Source organism: Notamacropus eugenii, chromosome 3, assembly GCF_028372415.1.
Source record: "Notamacropus eugenii isolate mMacEug1 chromosome 3, mMacEug1.pri_v2, whole genome shotgun sequence".
Classification (NCBI taxonomy): domain Eukaryota; kingdom Metazoa; phylum Chordata; class Mammalia; order Diprotodontia; family Macropodidae; genus Notamacropus; species Notamacropus eugenii.
In genome coordinates, this window is record NC_092874.1 from 246,433,637 (window position 1) to 246,452,465 (window position 18,829).

Here is an 18,829-nt window from a genome sequence, read left to right on the forward strand (position 1 = left end):
TTGCTTTTGCTAGAAAAATGTGGGCAATTAAACTTCTCAAGATGGACAATTAAAGGCTTCAATTTCTGTAGCGCCTCTGTGATATAGTACAGGGAGGCCTGGAATGGAACATAACAATAAGACTTCTGAATTCATCGAGTCCAACATGTCTCTATTTGGTCTGGGGTTCTCTCTATAAAATCCCTGACCAGTGAGTATGCAATCCAGTCCCTGCTTAATGACTTTCAATGACAGGAAATCTACTAATCAGTCTATCAACAATCATTTATTAAGTATCTACTGTGTGCTACACACTGTGATAGACACTTGGTATTTTAAAAATATAAATAAAGCAATTGCTGTCCTCAAGAAGCTTGTATTTTATTGTTGGAGACAACCTATACATAACAGGTATATGCAAAACCAATGCCAGATAATTTGGAAGAGGAAGGCAGTAGCATCTGAGATCAGGAAAGCCTCCATGAAGCTGATGCTGAGCTTTGAAGGACAGTAGGGACACTTAGGAGCAGCCAGGTGACATTGTGAATAGAATGCCAGACCTTTCATGAGTTCAAATCTGGCCTCAGACACTTACTAGCTGTGCGACTCTGGGCATGTCATTTACTCCTCTTTGCCTCAGTTCCCTCATCTATAAAAAATGAGCTGGAGAAGGAAATGGCACACCATTCCAGTCTCTTTGCCAAGAAAATCCCAAATGGGATTATAAAGGATTGAATGTGACTGTGTAACTAACACGAGTTTTCCTGACATCAGGCGCAGCACTCTTTCCACTGCACTGCCTAGTTGCCAAAATCTAACAAAAGATTTTATATAGTGCCTATTCTGTGCCAGGCACTGAGCTATGCATTTTACAAATATTATCTCATTTGATCCTCATAACAACCCTGGGAGGTAGGTGTTATCATTATCCCCATTTTAAAGTTGAAGCAGGCAGAGGTTAAGTAACTTGCTTGGGGTCACATAGCTAGTAAGTGTTGAAGGCCAGACTTAAGCTCAGGCCTTCCTAATTCCAGAAGTGGCACTATCTATTGCACCACTTAGCTGCCTATGATCCTATGATAAGATTTCTGTGTTGAAAATGTTCTGGTAGCTATGTACAGGAGAAACTGGAGAGTAGAGAAACTGGAGTCAAAAGACCACTTACAAGGTTCTTACAGTAGTCTAGACAAGGACAGATACAGGTTTGAACTGAGATGGTAGCAGTGTGAAAGAAAGGGGGAGTGCAGGGAGGGTCAATGCAAAAGATGTTGAGAAGGTAGAATTAGTAGGATTTGACAGTTACTTAGACTTAGAAGTGGAGATCAGAGACAGGGATGAGTCAAAGATGACTTGAACCTCGTAGAAAAGGAGTGTGGAATGTTATCAGCAGAAAAGGGGAAGTTGGGAGGGAAGGTAGGTATAGAAGGGAAGGTGCTGCTTTAGATTGTAAAAGCAAGGCGGGGACTTCTATTACAGGTTCTTTGATCTGCTTTTCTAAAAGGAAAGGCAACTTTTGAGAGGTTGACATCTCCTTTAATCAAGAACATATATCATTCACCAAGAGAGAAAAATACAAGAAGAGAAATAAAAGCCAACAGACAGTCTTCTAACTGTCTGACCATAAGCAATACATATATCATAAATCAACAGACAGGTCCAACTGTCTGACCATTACATATATATACATAGTTACCAGAGAGAGAAGTACCAACATCTGGGTTTTCAAAGCCAGGGGGCTGCTTAGAGACTTCCCAGAGTTTCATCTGGCACACAAAGCTTCTTTCAAAAACTAAGTCCCAAAGTAAAACCTCAGCCTTAGAATATTTATATATTTTTTTTAGAGCAAGAGGGCATCACAACCCTTGAGAACCAATGCCTCATTAGAAACTTAACAAAAGGTGTGGGTCTTCCTACAAATCTTCCCTAATCAAGCTTCCTTTAATGGGCAGGTCCATTAATAAGTGGGAAAGATCTTCTTTAATCACATTATTCATTCAGAGGCACTTGATTATACCAAAACAAAAACAGCAAAAGATCCTATTTTGCTTGCCATTACAAGGTTTGGGAAATCATGAGTTATGGTACCCATGAGTAATCCAAGTGGAAATGTCTAGCAGTCTTTGGGAGATGCAGTATTGATATTCAGGGAAGAGAACGAGGTTGTTTAATGAGTTTTCTCAAACTTATTGTACAATGGTAACGAAGCATACTTATAGAATAAATGTGTTCAAAGTTCCGGATGCTCCCAGATCTCAGAGTCCTTTCTTTTGTCATAGAATCCTCATGCAGCTTGCCCTGGGTAGAGCATCTCTGCTGAGTAAATGGCTCAGTTGGGTTCCTAGAGTCTGTTCCTCTACACAGCTGGCTCTCCTTTTACCCCCAGGATTCACATTCCTCAAAGCTGCTCATTCTTTGAACTGACAGTTTCTGTATATCAATGTCTGTCTGAAATATGTGTCTGCTTCACCAAGATGATTTGAACAAACTTTCAGACTGCTGATTAGCATGTCTTGATTTGGACAAGTCTGTTAGATGTCATAACCAACAGGAAGGAGGAAGAGAGGAAAATCTTGTGCTCTCCCTTTCAGAGCTTTCCTCCCTCCAACCTAAAATTCTTGTCCTTAGAACTTAACTATTTAAAACCCACAAAGCAACATCCTTGGGTGAGGGGACCTAGGGTGTGGTTCATCTCAATTTAATAAAAAATAAATATCTTAAGGGCAGGAATGTAAGGACATTACTGAAACTCTGACATACAAGGATCACTTAAGGGAATAGTAGACCCTATTACATTTGATATGAATCATTTCTGCCATTATATTAGCAATTATATTGACAAATTTCTTTCAACACCACAGACATAGAGGGGTCTTAGAAATAAAACATAAATCATGGTTTTACCCTTGTGCAAATCAGAAGTCAGATTTACATAATGCTTTACAGTTTGCAAAGCATTTTTCCTTTACATGATAATGTAACTATTATTATCAAAATTTTGTAAATGAGGAAATTGAGGTTCTGTGGCTTCCTTATAGACATACAGATGGTAGGTGACATGGCTGGGACTCACTCACCATGTCTCCTGACTTCCTAACCAGGGCTCTTTCCACTTCACTCACTTTCTAATATGGCAACTTTTTGCCTATAAAAGTACATGTAGTTTGGATCTCTCCTCTGTGGTCAGTCCATTATTTTTTGCTGCATTGTTCCTGGAAATCACATTATAAAGTAGATGATCATAAAACTAGTTTTTCACAACCCCCCCCCCCAGGAAAAGATATAATAATGTGAGGGTGCATTCTTGTCCAAGGACCCGACATCAACTAAATCATTGATATACCCAGTAACATGTCATAAAAGCAAAGATACAACAGTTACAAATCCCCACAACAATTTGAAATAGTAAAATTCTGTGCCAAGTCCTATGAAGCTGTGCACACTAATTATCCAAGGGGATCTAGAGTACTAGGACGCATAGTACATAAGTAATACCATTCTACCGAGTCAATAATTTGGCTTATCTAAAACTATGATGCTAACTAAAATAAACATAAATTAAACATTTAGTTGACAATAACTTCCCTTGACTTGTCAGAATTAAAAGAGCTTTGAAGACATTATTTGGATGATGCAGTTCTCATTTTAAAAGAACTATTCAGGGAAATTGGAACTGATGCCTTCTTCCTCCTCCAGATAATGTCCCCTTTTGCAAGCAGGGGCTTTCAAAATCATTGCATTGACCTTAGAGTTGCTCTTAGAGTTGTCCATCATTCTTTTCAAAAACAGCCTCTGCAGCATTTAAATATTTGAAGGCCTCAGCAAGGACTTTCATTGTACCAGTCTGGAGCAAAGAGTCTCTTGAATCTAGTCTTAATTTATTCATTTTTCATCTTCTTTCCTCCACCTCTCCCCTCACTCCTAGCATCAAACCATAGTCCTGAAAGGGAAAATTAGTCATGAAAAGGAAGTCTCAAGGGTGTATAAAAAAAGGATAGGGACTTTTTTTTTTGCCTTGTTATTGGGGAAGAAGAGGGGACCTTCAGCTCTCATATGTCTTATTAGCCAAGTGCAAGTAGTGGTAGGTGCTACCAAGCTGGGAAGGCTTTCTGTACAGTAAAAGACTGTATCATTGTAATCCAACGATCGTAGAAATTTATTCCCAGGTAGGCTTCAGGGTGAAGAATTATTGAGCCCCAGGAACTTTCAAAGACCATCTGCCAAATTGCCCAAGAACTCAGATCTGCATTGAGGTGGGAGAAATATCCATCCGTTCAAGATGGCAGATCCTTGAAGAAGGGTGGGGTGGAGTATGAGGCATATTTACAGGTGGATATTTATTTCTTCATTCATTCAGCAAACTTTAGAAAGTGCTTTATATGTGTATTACTATTTTCTAGGGGAGATTGAAAGAAGTCAGGGCTCCCCATTTTGGGAGGAGAAAGGACATGACTTCCTCTAGAACTTTGTCACTACTGCCTAAGTCACTGTTTAACCAACAACCAAAGCTTTATAAGCAGAAAGCACTGAATGAATGGATCTAAGAAGTGAAGTATAAGCATTTATTAGGTAGCCATTAGTTAAGTGTAGTGGCATTACGCAAATTTCTAAAGCACCTACAACCTGTCAGGACCCAGAATTCTTAGAGTGCTGGAATTTAAAGCTTTAATCAGATCTTCACCAGAAGTCAGCAAAGTTAACAAACATTTATTAAGTGCTTACTAGGTGCCAGCATTAGGCTAAGTGCTGGGGATACAAGTACAAGCACAAAGAAAGATGGTCCCTGCCCTCAAGAAGCTTACCTTCTAGTGAGGGATTACAACACATAGAAGCTAAGTTGCAGAGGGAGGGGTGAAAAGGATATGGGAAGGTACCAACATGGATCATAGTGGTGAAGTCCAGAGCATGAAGCAAAGCTGGTCTGGACCCTTCTTTGGCTTGGAAGTTTCAGGAGGAACTCAGTGAATGAGATGAGGGAACCATAGAACTGAGAGAATGAAGCACAACCGTGGTGAGCAAATTAGAAGAGTAAAATATGACGGGTTCAAGCTATTCCTCATGGTAGAAGCAAAGAACAGAAGAATGGGCTGGAACAGGATAACAGTCCTCAGTTCCTTATAGTTGAGTTTGGGGGTGGGGGTAGGGAGTGAACCACAGAATAATCTTTTAACCAAATATTGATTAAGGGTTTATTAGAAGTCAAAGTGCTGTACTAAGTGATAAGGATAAAAAAAAAAGGGAAATACACCTGTGGGAAACAAAGGAATTTTGTTTCCACAAGGTTAAAACTCCTCCCAGCTTTAAGTGATAGCAGTTAATCCAGAGTTGTGACCTAGCACAGTCAGGTAAAAGGTCAGAAATTGTGCACAGGCTTGATGAGCTGTTTGAGCGGAAGCCTATCAGAGAGGAGAACATGAAGTGAGGTATTCAGGAGGCTCCCTCTAGCCAATAGATGGTGAGGCAGGAGATTTGAATTTTGGAACTGTATAAGAAGACTTGCATTGGTCTGAATAATTGCAGTACTCCCCTAGGAGCTACCCATTCCAAATATAAAAAAATTAATGTAAGCTTTTCTGATTTCACAACCAATGTTGTTCTTTTTTTAAGGTGAGCACCTCTCATAGTAAGGAATGTGCCTTCTTCTTGTAAGGAGCGTAATTGAAGATTCTTCTTTCACTCTGGGCTTTGGTTTATTATCGGGCCACGTGTGAGCCTTACTCTAGATGGTGAGGGGCCTGAGGGGGGGGCCCTACTTACAACAACACCTCAAAAAGCATACAGTAAATAGAAAGTTACCTTAGAGGGAAAGGCTCTGGCAGCTGGGCACTACAAGACTCTGCAGTTCAGTATCTAGAGCTGTCTTTCGAAGGGCACAGTTAAGTACAAGGTGTAAGGTAGAACTGAGGCTTCCACATCTGAAAGAAACACAAAAATTTAGGTGGGTGACTGTATATGAATTGATAAAACTGGGAATATAATAGCTGAATGAAGATGACAAAACTTAATGAGAAAAACAGTATTTCTATGACTAAGAAACAGATGGAGCCCAGGCTGAAAGCAGGTTTGATCACTTACAGTGTTTAATCATAGTTAATGTAATTTGGGTAAGCATAGGACAATCATGTTCTGAAAATTTTCAGGGTCTTTACTAAGCTCCTGCCCAAATAAGCCCACATAGGATGCAGACAGGTGAACTGCATTTTATTCACTTATGAGTGTGACACATACCATCAGTAGGGGATGGACGTATATATCTGACAGTTCTGCAGATGACATCTATTCTCTCCTCCTGAGCTATGTGACCCAGTGAAAGGAATAGAAGAGAAGATATGTCCATTACAGAGCAGTTTTGGCAAGAGCAGGTATAGAATTTAGGCCTGGAAAAGTACTTTAGTTAATAACAAGAGGATGCTTATTACTTGTGACAAAGGAAAGAATGTGTCCTCCTAAGAATATATTTACACAGACAAAAGAAAACCATTCTATATAAGTCAATTAGTCAGTCTACAACCATTTGTTAAGGGCCTGCCAAATGCTTATTAGATAAAATAGAGAGAAGAGAACACTTCCTCGAACTACTGAAGTCCTCTGAGTTTTCTTTTGTAGCCTTCAAGCAATTAGAGGGAAGGAAGGTGCTGAAGGAAACATTCAGGAGTATTAAAGGGACATCCCACAGAAAGAAAAATTAGCAAATACAGGACAAAATGGAGTCAGTTGTGTCTTTCACTTTCAATGTTGTTTAAAGACTTTTGAAAGGATGGAGGCAGCATGACAGCTATGTGTTTTAGACATTTCTGAGTGTAGCTCTTGACTTCTTTCTTTAGTCACCAAACCTGCTGATTCATCCTTTGAAATATTTCTTGAATCTATCCCATCCCTTACATTCCTGGCATCACTATCTTAATACAGACTCTCCTCATCTTTTGGTGGGCTATAACTTACTATTTTGATATTTCAATGGACCTGTCATTTCATCGATGTAATATTCCTTTGATCAGGGTATAAATCACAAGCCATCTAACCCTCCTTGTTTTAGGGTGATCCTTGTTTCTATCCTTCCACAAATCCTCCATAGATAATCTACTCGGCATAGTGAAAGCCTGCCTTGGGGGTCTTTTCATCTTTCATAAATATCTGTGAAGCATTTGGCTTATTGACAAGCTCACCTTCTTTCTGATCATGTATGTCTTGCTCTAGTACTACTACTAGGGAAATGAGATGTCTTTTAAATTACTTCTTGTATTTAAGTATAGCAGGGGGGGTTGAATTCCATGGGCTGGAGCTCCACTGACAACTTCCAAGGATACAAGTGGCTCAATGCTGAGAAGACTTGACTCTTTGAGATGATAAAGACATCCCCTTAATGGACAGAAGGAAGAGTCACTGAACTCTTGGTGAACTTAGCTCCATTTAACTCAGTGAACCTTAAAAAGGGAGTAACTATATTCTCTGTCTAGCTCTTCCTATCTTCAGAATGAGTCACAACTATTCAAGCCTCTCCCTAGAGTTGGGTAAAGGAGACTGGTAAGAAACATGATTCAAGTAGTGTACTCCCAAAATATAGAATGTAGCCAATAGAACTTAACAAGTTATTGAAACACCAAGAAATACTAGAACAAAGTCAAAAGCCTGAGAAATTAGAAATGAAGAATGGCAAACTATTTGTTTGCATTAGCTAGAGCAAGGTCTTGGCTAAGAGAGCTGAGTCCTGGAGCCTCCTTTTGTGCTTCTTTCCCTGAGCAAACAGCAAACCCTACATGGAAATGTCCAGCCTTCAAGGCAGCTTGTAAGTTTGGAAGGTGAGGAACACCTTAGTCTCTCAGTTGGAATTGACTGGTAACCCAAGCACTTCCTTCATTGGAGAGCATGACTAATAGTGATCCAGTCCCCTAGCCTGATTTGCTGGAAGTCATGGACCTAGAGGGAATTGTTTGGACAGTGCAGAGCTGAGGTGAAATATAAAATGCATATTCAGGAGTCCTATGCATTACTCCATGTTCTAGGGTTTGTCTTTAATCTTACAAGATTGTATAACAGTTGATAAAATTCATATAACTGCTGATGCTTTTAAAAGTATATATTTATATTAATATGTACTCATGAGTTTCTTGTGTCCTTAGCATTTTCTAATGTGCAGAAGGAATAAATAGCTATTCTATACCTGATTTTTCACTGTTTTATAAGTACCTTCCCATAGACTCCTTTAAAGTGTACATAGACATAAGACAAACCTAAACTTTAAGTAATTTCCCGCATTATGCAGATGTAAAGATCCAGAAGAGAGAGGAGAGAAAACAGTCTGAACCCTCACAGGAGTAGGGAACTTGAGGCCTTGAGGCCACATATAGTCTTCAAGGTCCTTGGGTGTGGTCTTTTGACTCAGTACAAGTTTTAAAGAAGTCCTTTTATTAAGGGATTTGTTCTTTGAAATTTGGATTCAGTCAAAGGGCTGCACTTGAGGACCCAGAGGGCCACATGTGGCCTCGAGGCCACAGGTTCCCCACTCCTGGGTTAGGGTTTCTCAAGTTTTAACTTCGATGAGTGAGTACTGAGAAGAAATGGATTCCTTAAGGGAGAGAAAGAGCTGAAGACCCACAGCCCCCTGGGTCCAGCAATGGTTCTTTGCATTGCTACATAATATGTTACTAGTAATATACCATAGACTATTCATATCCTCGTACTTCTTTTCCTTTGTCCTTTGGGTCACCTACAATTTTGATTCTTCTAAGACTATAGTGTTCTGTTTTATGGCCATTAGAAAAAAATATGACATTAGAAATATGTACTTTTGCATCAGGAACATTGTGGGATCACTGAAAGGGCTCAATGATTTTTCAAATGGGATCCAACTCCCACTCCAATTTAGAGCCTAGATTGCTGTCCATCTACATTACCAGTCCAAAGTAATGGAATGATGAATCATCAATAGGTGTTCCATCCAAATGGATATTTTTAATCAGGGCAAAACGCATTTCTTATCTACTTGGTTTTTCCAGTGTGGATTGCCTAACTGTCTTTCAAATGACCATAAGGAAGCTCTACTTCACTTCAGAGTCTGATACAATTAACAGTGTCATTCATAAACAAAGGCAACTGAAGAATTTCATCATCTTCCCTTTGAGGAGAAAGATTTTTAAAGAATGAGAAAAGATCATGGATGTGAGAATACATAAACAATTACACATATCCCTAGATTTTCCTCTCTAGAAAAACTTTATGTTGATAAATTTTGTATATATCTAGGGTATTATTGATGAAAATCTAAAAAAAGAAATGTACCTTCTTCTTTCTGCAAAAGTAAGGAACTATGGGAATATCATATATACTGTCAGGTGACTGATATTTTGATTAATTTTGCCAAACTGCTCTTTTGTACTCTTTTTTTTTTTTTTTTAAGATTTTTTTGTTATATAGGTTAGCTCTCTGGGGAGGGGAGACATGAGGGATGTATTTGAAAATGTATGTAATGTAATGACAAAATATCAAAAAATTGTTTTAATATAAGGGGAAAAACAAGCTTTAACACATGATTTTCTGCAGAAGACCATATCTTCATAGTCACACAAATGATGGAAGGATGAAGAATACAATATCCCACTATATTTATTGCTTTTTGATTACAAAAAAAAATTGACCCTACATATTAAAGTTTTATTTATTTTTATTGATCATTCTATTTGTTTTTAAAATTTTCCTCCCAAACTTAATTTTATTATTTTTTCCAATTAGAGAAAAAAATAATTTTCTCTACCTCCCAATTTCTCTTGAGTTGCACAATAAAAGAGAAGAAAAAGGAAATTCTTATGACAAATATGCGTATTCCAGCATAAGAAATTACCACATTGGCCACATCTGAAAATGTAGGGCCGATTTTGCATTTTAAGTTCATCACCTCTCCAGCAGAAAGCATTTAGGCACTTTTTACTCAGTCCTCTCAAATTGTAGTTTGCCATTACATTGATCAGAGTTCCAAAATCTTTCAAAGTTATTTTTTCTTCTTTTTTTCCCCTTTATGTATTATTATATGTTATTATATAATTATATTATCATTATTATATAAACTGTTCTCCTGGTTCTTCTCACTTCACTCTGCATCACTTCATAGAGATCTTTTCAGTTGTCTTTGAAATTGTGCATTCCTTATTTCTTATGGTACAGTAGTATTCCAGTACATTTTTATACAATAGTTTGTTTAGCAGTTCTCTAATAAGTGGGCACCCCTTTAGTTTCCATTTTTTTTTGCTACTATGAAGAGAGCTGCTATCAACACAAAACACAGCCTTTAAAGAATCTTCACCAGTAATCTGACTCCCATGCATGTTATAGTCATACAAAATTCCTCGATAGACAATATGATGTTCTAGTTAATAGTCTGGAGAGAGATTATCTCAAGAGATATCAAATGGGAAAACATAAGCTCAAGCGAAGATATTTGCCAGTGTTATAAAAGATAGCTTAATGACAGATTTATTCATTAAAACACTTCTCTAAAGGTAGAGCTGATTGAATCAATTAATCAAATCACCCATCCCTCTTAAAGACAATTTGCTCTAAGGCAGGAGTTAGCCAAATCTGTCCACCAACCCCCACCCCATTTTTGTAAGGCCAGCTTTTTTTTAAATGACCCCTAGAGGTACAAACAGTTTTTAAGTACCATAAAACTTTATTTTAAAATATAAAAACCATTCTTAGCTCATTGGGCCATATTTAAAAAAAAAAAAACAACAAAACCTCAATGGATTTGGCTGTGGTTCACTCCTCTACCTAATGCCTTTATCAGGTTAGAACACAGCTCAATTTAATCAGAGATGTGAATTAGGTGTGAACAGGACATGGTGTCATTAGGTATGAACAAGACAAGATTCCTTCAAAAAAGACATTTCAACCTGGTGAGAAAGGAAATCTTTTCAGATTGTGGAACTTGGTCAAGCCTTGTAAGGTATGAATAAAACTAGGAAGTTTAAAATCAGAAGTTTGAGCACCTGGGAACTTGTGAATTTGAGCAAGACATCAGTCCAACCTCATGCCACTTAACTGTTTTTTGCCCTAAATCAATATATTTCTAAGTCTGGGAATTATTTTACAGTCTCAAACATGGATTATTTTAATAGTCTCCTGGAATAAAATAAAATCTTAGAGCTAGAAGAATTTTTAGAAATCATCCAGTCTATGCCCCTCATTTTATAGATGAAGAAATTGAAGCCTGACAAGATTTTGATTTGTATATATTTATGTAACTAGTCAGAGGTATAATAGAACTGGCTCAAACAGATTCCAGAGAGCTGCTTATTAAATTTTTAGCGTGAGCATTTGTACTTCAGAAATTGTCAAATTCTACCAATTGGGGCTTAATTCATTAGTTTGTTGATTGTCTAGACTTAAATGATGGAAAGATATTAATAGTACAGATAAAACTTAAAAGTAGTTGATGACATCCAGTTGATATCTTATGATATCCAGTCCAGGCTTCTTCCCATTATAGAATGCTGTTAGTATCCCTCCTTCCAATTTTCTTTAACTCTAGTTCACCTCACGTGCTACTGCTGGAATAATTCTCCTCAATCATCCCATCATTTTTCTGATCCAAAAAGCTTCCTATTATATAATAACAATAGCTAATACCTACTATGTGACAAGAACTGTACTAAGGACTTTACAATTATTATCTCATTTGGTTCTCACAACAATCCTAGGAGATAGCTACTATTATAACCGCCATTTTACAGATGGAGAAACTAATATCAAATGACTTGTCCAACGTCACAAAACTAGTAAGCAAAACTCAGGTTTTCCTGACTCCAAATCCAATGCTCTGTCCCAGGGTTGGGGAACCTGCGGGCTGTAGGCTGAATTCGACTGAATTCAGTCAAAGGGCTGCTCTTGAGGACCTAGAGGGTCACATGTGGCCTTGGGACTGCAGGTTCCCCAGCCTTGCAACTATCTACTGCATCATCTAACTGCTCCTACAGAGGACAGAGACTATATTCTCAAGTTGGTATTCAAGGCTGTCCCAGTCTTGCCCCAGTCTATATCTACAACTTTTTCCCATTTTACTGCAACAATGATTTCTTTCTTTTGACCAAACTCATGCCTAACTACAAGCAAGCATTTGTTCACCTTGGTCCCTCCAAGATTGAGATTTTTCTCCTACATGGTTACCCGATGCTAGGTAAGTCGTTTTATTTCTCTGGGACCTCATTTCCACATTCATAAAATCAGGTCCCTTCCAACTGTTATTTAATAACTCTGAAAAGTACCAAGTTAGAAGGGACCACAAGAGCCTCCTGAGGCTGAGGTTGAGATGGGTAAAAAATTATCAGTCTTTTCTCTGCCCAGGGTTGTGCTAGTAAATATTGAAGAACTGGTTCTCAAAACAAAAAAACAAAACAAACCTTAGTTCACACTTTAAAGTCTAACCTACATTAATGTTTTCTCCATCACTTTCCTAAGTCTAGACAATCAACAAAACAATAAATCAAGCACTGATTTCTGAGGTATAAATGCTCATATTGAATGTGACTCTCTTGGAAGCAGGAACCAACGGACTCCAGCAGACCCTTGTTTCTGACTATACTTCATCTCAGACCCTTCACTCCATCTTGCTTCTGTTCAAGGGGAGACTTTTTTCTCAAATTTATTTCTTTTCTTGGGCTCTTGCTCACTGCTCAGACTCCCCGGTTTGTGAGAAACAGTTTAACCGTCTAACTTCAAGTGCTCTTTGCCCTGTACTGGCCAATGATAGGAGTGAGACTCCTAGGCTCTAGCAGAAAACAACACTTGGGCTCTTGCCCCAGGGGCTCTGCTTTTAAATCTCTGCTGCCCTCAGCTGGGCCACGAATGCCATGACTTTCCCAGAAACCCTTCAGTGAACTGACCCATCCATGTAACCCTAGAGTGACTCTCTGAGGAATCAATAGCTTTCCATCACTACGCTTTTGCAGTTTATCCACCTGTACCAATCCTACATATTCATTGTTAGACTTGATATAAAGGCAAACTTCCTAAAACTTTGAGCTATCTGGAAATAGAATGTGTTGTTCTAAGGCAATGGATTCCCCCTTATTTGAGTTTTTTAAACAAGAGGCTGAATGACAACCTTTGGGTATTTTGAAGTGGAGATTTCTTTGGAGGCATGGGGTAGAGAAGACAGTGACTGGAATACCTTCTATCTAGGGGTGTGCTGGAGTCAGCTAGAAGTTGGCTCTTGAGAAAGCCTCTTGTTAAATTTTCAGTGTGAACATTTACCCCTCAGAAACTGATAAATACTACAAATTAGGGCTTCGTTTATTGTTATGTTGATTGTTTAGACTTAAGAAAGTGATGGAGAAAATGTTAATAATTCAGATTAATTTACAAGTGTGTTGTGGGTACATTGAGAGTGGAGTTAGAGAGGGCTGTTAAACATTTGCCAGCTAGCATACCATTGTTTCTATCTCTAAAATTCTATGCCCTTGTCCTTCATGCTCAGCTGCTGTACCACCTCTTCCACCAAGCCTCCCCTTAATTCTTCTTCCCTGTCACATAGCCAACTTATCTAAAATACTGCAAGTATTGGTCTCCTCCTGGCAAGGATTGGACTGGGTGCCTTGTAAGGGGGTCTAAGTTGCTAAATACCTTGGGAGCTATATTTGTTCCCACCTCAGGAAAAGAAAATAATATAAGAACTAAAATGCCCACTATACTGATTTTTTAAAAAATTTCTTGAGAGGAAGGAGAGAGAGTCCGTAGAAAGAACAAGATTCTCGTGCTATCTCCCTCTCTTTCCCTTCCACTCCCCAAAGAAAAGCACGTGATCATGGTGTGCTGGAACCAACTCTAATCTGGGTCTTGAGAGAGCCTATCGCTAAATTTTCAGGGTGAGCATTTACACCTCAAGAATCAACAGAACCTACAAATTGGGTTTCGATTTAATATTTTATTGATTGTCTAGATTGAAGAAAGTTATGGAGAAAAATGACTAATGTAGGTTAAACTTAAAAGGGTATTGTGGGGATATTTTCGCAGTATAGTAGTGATAACATCCCTATTATCCCTCCTTAAGTTATGCCTCTAGGAGAGTGGAGAGGGGAAAGCTAAAGTGAAGAGAGGCAAGGGATCAAGGGTATATTAGAGACAATTCCTACCAGCTCGCAAGTACTGATTGTTTAATTTCCATTGAGCATTTATACCACAGAGCTACAAACCAAGGCTTGACTTATTGTTTTGTTGATTGTCTAAACTTAAGAAAGTAATGTAGAAAACGTTAATGATGTAGATTAAATTTAAGACTGTGTAAAGTGTATATCTCCCCCCACCCCCAAGTTGGTTGTTAAACATTTATCAGTTTACTCTAGGCTGGCATACTGAGAGAGAAAAAAAAACAGATATGGAAAAACTGTCAGTCTTTATCCCCAGCCTTACTTCATCTGGATGCAATCGGCACCTGTTTCTAAGCACTTTAATTCTGTTAAAGGCTGCATCTGAATTTTCAGACCTTTTTCCTCACAAACACCTATGTTTGGTCCTGTGTCCTTTCCTTGTGTCCCTTTATTTCTGGCATAAGGATGAAGGACAACTCTAGAAGTGACATGGAGACGATGACTTTTCCCAGGACAGGCTGGGATTCCAATCCCTGACCCACTGTTAGAGATTTTTCTCTCTGTAACTGGGGGTACTTCAAGATGAAATGACTGTCTCATGGGAAACCATACTATACACTATCAAAGAGCTAAATTATAAGTTGGTTGGTTGTTGTCCTTTGTCTTAGAAGAGGACCAAAATGCAAAATGATATCACCTTGATAAAATGAAATCTCAGTGTGTCCTACTGTGGCTGATCAGACCAATACGAGCTCGGAATGCTCTACCACAGGTTGGGCACAGATAGTCCATTTGAATATTTGGGGTGGATATCCCAAATTTGCGCATCCTGCATTTATTTTGTGCTGTCTCAATTCTGCTTTGCTCATAGAGCACACACCCTTTCTGATGTAAGCATGCCATGCTGAGTGGCCTTGTGCCAGTGTCTCTCATGTTGCACAGTCAAATCCAAAGTTCTTGAGAGAGAGACCTTGAGAGTGTTTTGCTTCTTCTAGCCACCATGTGATCGCCTGCCCCATGCAAATACATTTCATTCTTCATAAAACAGTCTTTTGGAAAGAGTACATTTTGCATTCCAACAACGTGACCAGTCCATCGGAGTTGCTCTCTCTGAAGCATAGTTTGAATACTTGGCAGTTCAGCTTGAGCAAGGACCTCAGTGTCTGGTACCTCATCCTGCCAGGTGATCCTCAGAATCTTCCTAAGACAGTTCAAAGAGAAGTGATTCAGTTTCCTGGCATGGTGCTGGTAGGCTGTCCATGTTTCACAAGCATATAACAACGAGATCAACAATAATGGCTCTGTAGATCTTCAGTTTGGTAGTCAGTCTAATAATACCTCTTCTCTCCCAAACTTTTCTTCAGAGTCTCCCAAACCCTGAGCTACCTCTGAGAATGCATGCATCAACCTCATTGTCAATGTGTACATCCCTGGAAAGCACGCTACCAAGGTACACACAACAAGTATGTGCCAAGAATTGTGCTAACCTCTAAGGATACAAAGAAAGACGAAAAAACAGTCCCAGCTCTAGAGCTAACAGTCTGTGGGGAGATAATATGCAAATAACCATGTACAAACAAGACATATAAGATAAGTTGCAGATAATCAACAGAAGGAAGATCATAGAATTAAAGAAAATTGTGAAAACCTTCTTTAAAAAAAAATTCAATTTTACTTTGTTTTCTGTTCCAAATTATCCCTCCCTTCCCTCAACTTTTGAGAAGACCAGAAAAATAAAATCCTATAAATACGTATAGACATGCAAAACAAATTTCTGCATTGGCTATGTTCCAAAAAAACAAAAAAAAAACAAGAAAAGGAAAGAAATAGAAGAAAACATGTTTCAATATGCACTCTGATCTACTACTTCTCTCTCTGGAGATGAATAGTATGTTTCATCCTGAGTCCTTCTGAATTGTGGTTCATCATTGTATTGCACAGAGTTACTTAGTCTTTCAGAATTATCTTTCAACCATTGCTCTTCCTATATAAATTGTTCCCCTGGTTCTGTTCACTTCAGTTTGCATCAGTTTAGACAAGTTTTCCCAGAATTTTCTGAAACTATTCCCTTCATCATTTATTACAGTACAATAGTATTCCATCCAATTCATATATCATACTTATTCATCCATTCCCCAATCAATTAGTATCTCTTTAGTTTCCAATTTTTTGATATCATGAAAAGAGCTGTTATAAATATTTTTGTACACATGAACTCTTTTCCTCCTTCTGTGATCTCTTGGGATATGTAGACTTAGCCAAAGACTGCACAGATGAAAAATTTTGGGGAAATGGTTCCAAATTGCTTTCCAGAATTGTTGGACTGGTTCATAGTTCCACTAACAATGCATTAGTATGCTGTAACTATTTTTCCCACATCACTTCCAGCATCTGTCATTTTTCTTTTCGGTCATCTTTACCAATCTGTGAGGTAGTATCTCAGAGTTTTAATTTTCATTTCTCTGATTATTAGTGATTTAGAGTATTTTTAATATGGCTATTGATGGCTTTGATTTCTTCCTCTAAAAACTACCTATTCACATCTTTTGATCCATATATCAATTGGAAAATAAATCTTATTCTTGTTCATTTGACTCTGTACCCCATATATTTCAAAAACCTATTTTAAAAAAGTTTATCAGAGAAACTTGCTGCAAAGATTTCCCCCAGTTTCTTGCTAGTCTTCTAACTTTATCTGCATTGGTTTTATTTGTGCAAACCCTTTTCAATTTAATGTAATCAAAATTATTCCTTTTACTTCCTGTAAACCCTTCTATTTCATTTGTTCATGAGTCATTTCTCTTTCATAGAATTGATAGATGATTTTTCCATACTCCACTATTTTTCTTATGATATTTTATGTCTAAACTGTGTGCCAATTTTTAGTTTAGGTTGGTACATGGCATGAAATGTTAGTCTATGTCTAGTTTCTGCTAGATAAGTTTTCCAGTTTTCCTGACAGTTTTTGTCAAATAGTGAGTTCTTGCCCCAAGAGCTGGGATCTTTGGGTTGAGCAAATTTTGGGTTATTGTGCCCACTTGCTTCTGTATATTGTGTATATAATCTATTCCACTCATCAACTTCTGTATTTCTTACTTGGTACCAAATTGTCCTGAGGATTACAGCTTTGTCGTAAACTATGACACCTACTACTACTAGTCCCCTTTCCTTGTTATTTTTTTTCATTGACTCCCCTGATATTCTGAACTCTTTGTTATGCCAGAAGAATTTTATTATGATTATTTCTAGCTCTACAAAGTAATTCTTTGCTTATTTGGTTGGTTTGGCACTGAATAAGTAAATTAATTTAGGTAGTATTGCCATTTTTATTTCAATGCACCCAAGAGAAATGAATATTTCTCTAATTATTTAGATCTGTCTTTATTTGTGTGAAGAGTGTTTTGTATTTATGTTCATGTGGTTCCTGTGTGTATCTTGACAGTCTGTCGTTATTTTATACTGCCTATAGTTATTTTAAGTGGAAATCTGTTTCCTGTTGAGTCTTGGTGGTAACACATATATTTAAAGAAATCCTAAAAGAAAATTGGCTAGATCTCTTAGAACCAGAGGCAAAGTAGAAATAGAAAGTGGCTACTGGTCACCTCCTGAAAGAAATCTCCAAAGAAAAACTTCCAGAAACATTACAACCAAAATCTAGGGCTTCCAGGTAAAAGGAAAAAAAAAATACTGCAATCATCCAGAAAGAAAGAATTCAAGTACTGAGGAGCCACAGTCAGAATCACACATAATTATGAATGTGATATAGTCTCAGTGAGGAGTAAAGAGCTTGGAATATGATATTCCAGAAGGCAAAGCATATAGGCTTGTATAATAACTTACTAGCAAAACTGAGTATAATGCTACAGGGGTGAAAATGGATCTTTTAATGAAATCCAAATGTTTCTGATGATCACCAGAGCTGCATAGAAACTTTGAAGTTCAAATATAGGAATTAAAAGAAACATAAAATGATTAACACCAATCAGTAGCCATAAGGGATTAAACAAGGATAAATGGCATATTCAAATTTGGGGAGGTAATAACATATGATATCTGAGCCTCTCTGAACCCTATCATCATCAGGAGTCTAATTAGACAAGGTATAGGAGTGGTTCTCTTATGTCTTTATAATGTTAAGAGAAGAATGGAAAGGGAGAGAAAGAGGAATACATTGTGGGGGAAGGAGGAAGGGAAAGAAAGATTAAGGAAAACTAACTCACATAATCAGGGTGCATAAATAGACAAGGAGAAGAGAGTGGGGAATAGAAGTGACTTGAACCTCACTTATCTGAACTGATGAAAGGAAGGAAGAATATACGCACATATAATTGGGTACAGAAATACATTTTATTCGATAGGAAAATAGGAGGAAAAGGGGAGAAGAGAAAAGGGAAAATTAGAAGGAGGGTAGGTTAAGGGAGGGATTAGTCCTACACAAAATAAACTCTAAGGATGTCCAAAAATATGAATAGCTCTTTTTGAGATGGCAAGGAATGGGAATCCGAAGAGATACCCACAGATTAGAGAATGGATAAACTAGTCATGGTATATAAATGTTATTGACTACTATTGTGCTGTGAGAAATGAAAAGGGAATAGTTTTAGAGAAAACTTTAAAGAATTATATGAATTGATGCAAAATGAAGTGAACTGAACCAAGAGAATGGTTTATACGATGACAACAATACGGTAAATTCAAAAAACTTTGAAAGAATTAGGGACTCTGATTGGCATAACGACCAACTAACAATTCCAGAGGACTAATGATAGAACATA